Source organism: Euphorbia lathyris, chromosome 1 (assembly GCF_963576675.1).
Source record: "Euphorbia lathyris chromosome 1, ddEupLath1.1, whole genome shotgun sequence".
NCBI classification, from domain to species: Eukaryota; Viridiplantae; Streptophyta; class Magnoliopsida; order Malpighiales; family Euphorbiaceae; genus Euphorbia; species Euphorbia lathyris.
This window is the reverse complement of record NC_088910.1, coordinates 23,810,912-23,814,725: the sequence shown is the minus strand read 5'-3', so window position 1 is coordinate 23,814,725 and position 3,814 is coordinate 23,810,912. Positions and strand designations below refer to the sequence as shown.

At 38.1% G+C, this 3,814-nt stretch overlaps 1 non-coding gene across 1 annotated transcript; it reads left to right on the top strand.

The window, feature by feature from the left end:
• The first annotated feature begins 306 nt into the window (after window positions 1–306).
• On the top strand, window positions 307–413 carry LOC136216096 (small nucleolar RNA R71). Its single transcript, XR_010683088.1, has one exon. It is a non-coding gene; the product is annotated as a small nucleolar RNA R71 (small nucleolar RNA).
• Window positions 414–3,814: the final 3,401 nt, after the last annotated feature.

Here is a 3,814-nt window from a genome sequence, read left to right as displayed (position 1 = left end):
TCGCATGGTGCCATAAACTTATCAATTTTGTGCGATAAGGCAGAAAATTGGGCTTGTAACATTGCTACTGGATCAAGATTCATTATACCTTTAACCGATGATGTACCTGAGGATGACGGTTTCGCCATTGGTATATGTCCACGTTCTGCGGGCCACATACTGCTGTTGATTGCCATTTCCTCCAAAAGTTCTCTTGCTTGGGCGGACGTCTTCTTCATAAATAACCCTTCAGACATAGCATCTAATGAACCTCTAGTTGTAGGATTTAATCCATTATAGAATGTCTGCATTAAAAGTGCATCTGGCAGTTGGTGGTGTGGGCATAAACGTTGAAGTTCTTTAAAACGTTCCCAAGCTTCATAAAGAGTTTCATTATCATTTTGTGTAAAAGATGCCAATTCTTTGATGACTCTTGCGGTTTTTGCTAAAGGAAAATATTTTGATAAAAACGCTTGGGCTAATTGGTCCCAAGTTTCAAATGTTGCAGCAGTCATAGAAGTTAACCAAATTTTTGCCTTATCCTTCAAAGTGAAAGGAAAGAGGCGAAGTTTGATTGCTTCGGCTGTTACATCAGTAATTTTAAAAGTGTCACAAATTTCTAAGAAATTTGTCAAATGGGCATTAGGGTTTTCGTTAGGTAGTCCGTAAAACGTTACGTTGTTTTGCAACATATTAAGCAAATCAGGCTTAATTTCAAATTGATTTGCGTTTATATGGGGTCTAACTACACTATTAGTTACACCGGCCATTCCTGGCCTAGCATAATCCATAAGTGTCGGTGGATCGGCCATATTTTCAGGCTGGATTTTTTTGGTTTTTATGGGTGTTTTGTCTTTGTTTTTGTTGTTTTTCTTGTTTTTCTTAAGTGTTCTTTCAATTTCTGGATCAAAAGAGTCTGGTGGCGTGCCCGAATTTCGCGAACTGCGCATGAACTTGAAATTGTTACACGAGCCAAACTACCTTCAAAACAAAATTGAAAACAAATATGTTATATAAACTGAAAATAAATAAAATATAAAAGTTGTATAAAAAATAATGTGTAAACCTAGATTCGAAAATAAAATACGAAAAATAAAAATTTTGTCAAAAATTTTGGCGTATCCCCGGCAACGGCGCCAAAAACTTGTTGAGCGATTTCCGCAAGTGCACGGTTTCGCTTATAGTAATAAAAATATCGATCCCACAGGGATACGTTTTTTGAACGAAAAACTTATTTTTGAATTTATTAATTTCGAACTTGTTAGATTTACTATTAATTGTAAATGAAAAGTGAAATTTGTCTAATTGAATTTAGGAAAAAATAATTGTTTAATTGAGTTTATGGATTTTGAGTATTTGAAAATGCTGGAATAAGATTTTATATTTAGAATAAATCGATTGTTAGAAAGATCTTCTGATTTAGGGATGAATTTTACAAAACAGGAACATTTAGAACTTTTTAGAAAAACAATGAATGTATTCATTTGCATTAAGCAAAGAAAACAACTTAAACTTTGTATCAAGTATGATGATGAAATAAATGACGGAACCTCTAATTAATTGGCTTTGAACGCGACAAAACCCTTTCGGGATAGTTGCCCTTACTCAAATTAAAACTCTTTCGAGATGATAATTTGCCTAAGTGTTCAACAAAGTTTCCTTGTAATGATTTTGAATTTAACTACGTATTAATGAAAACACCAGCCTCACTTCATTGGATTGGTTACCATAAGTGCTGCATAATGATTTGTCGAATAGAACGGACTTTATTAGATGAAAAATAAATTGATACAAGTTTACAGAGAACATGGAGCATCGAGTTCTTCGAGGGCGTGCAAGTGAACGGCTGATCAGTCCTTTCCTTGGGTTTCCTTAGAGGTTGTCAGGCTCAGGGGCGAACACTCTACTCAATCTTCTCGCTGTAACTTCGTAATAGGGATTCGGTCGGCCACTACCATGATGCAAACTAAAACTAGAACAATGTCTAAATGCTACTGCATTGTAATTAAACTATAAACAATATGTGTACCTCATCTTGTTTTGTACAGAATCTAATTTCTAACTCTCGAATTGTTTTTACTTAGAACTTAGACATTAGTTCTACGCTCTGATTCTATATCTATATTACATAACATTACATATATATTACTCCTCAACATCAACTCTTTATTTATAGATGTTGAAGGGTTGTGTTTGAAGTGATGTATCCTTTGTGAAAAATTGTATCCGTTGGTTAAGAGTCGTGTCCGTTGTGAAAGGACGTCTTTATCCACTCGAACGAACGCGTTTCTTGGATTTCAACATGTCTTAAATGCATTTGGCAGAATTTCTGCACTTACCGAGGATAGGAATCCTCGGCCGTGAATGGGGGAGCATTAAGTTGAATGTTGGACGAAGGGAGGAAATATGAACCACGCGTGTCGCGGCCGCGGGTGGGAGATTCGCTGTCGTGGCACGGTGAGTTTTCCATTTCTTTGCTTTCGTTCGTGTCCTCGACTTGGTGCTTTCGATTTACGTCGTCTTTGACTCCTTTTGTAGGGTTTTTCTTCTGTTTTAGATCCTTTTTCGTTCCTATTTGGATTTTACCAAATATTTAGGTACCTTGCAAGAAAGAAAGATATTTGAGAGTAAAAGTAATCTAAACAGATATAAACAACATAAATTTGTAAAAATGATGTAAATTTTAATGATATTTTAGGTATATTTTGGGCTTAACACACTTCCGGTAGGGCAACACCTATATAACTCCCTAAAGATAGCCCGAATGGCGTCGGAAATCGCGTTCTCCTACACAATAGTCAATTATCAATATCAAAACAAGTAGCAAATACTAACACGTGAAGGGAAATAGAGATTATAAATCATAAAATTATAAATATGAAATGTATATAAATGAGATACAACCAAGCCTAGTACATAGGAAGAGTACAAGCTAATTAGCACGTAAAAGGGGAGAATCTGCCCTTGAAACTAGCTAACCGGACTCAAAGCCGTCTCCTAGGTCGTGGAGGTGGAACTCTCGAGCTTGGTGACGAATGGTGGAGCGGAACTTCGATGGAATGCCGGAACAACCGAACAAGCTCTCGAGTTGGAGAGTTTAGCTACAAAAACTGAATCTATACTACAACAAATAACAAAACAAGTATAGTTTGCTCTCTAGTGTGTAATTATTTCTTGGTATCAAATGAAGTTCAAGAGCTTCCTATTTATAGACATCAAGCAAGGGCAAGTTTGTAATTTCATAAAGCACAAGTATGGAGCAACATTATTTGGTGCAGAAATCCCATGATACGCCCCGCGTAAATTGGTCTATGCCCCACGTAAATGCCCATTCCGTCAGAAATCTCCTGCATGTGGACCAATTCGTTGTTTTGTTGTCTCAAGCACGCCCTGCGTAGAGGATTGTACGCCCCGCGTGTTTGAGCCTCTGAAGTTTTATCCCATGATACGCCCCGCGTAAATTGGTCTATGCCCCACGTAAATGCCCATTCCGTCAGAAATCTCCTGCATGTGGACCAATTCGTTGTTTTGTTGTCTCAAGCACGCCCTGCGTAGAGGATTGTACGCCCCGCGTGTTTGAGCCTCTGAAGTTTTATTGCTTGAATTGGTGCTTTTATGCCGTGCGTAGCTGAAGTACGCCCCGCGTAAAAGAGTCTCTGATCTTTTTATGTTGAAGAACTTCCTTTTACGCCCCGCGTATATGGTGATACGCCCCGCGTATGGAGAGTTGACTCCGGGAGACAATGCAGTCTGACTTTCAGGATTAGGCCAATTATTGCCGACATGTGTCATACGCCCCGCGTAGAATGGCATACACCCCGCGTATGTTGAGTCA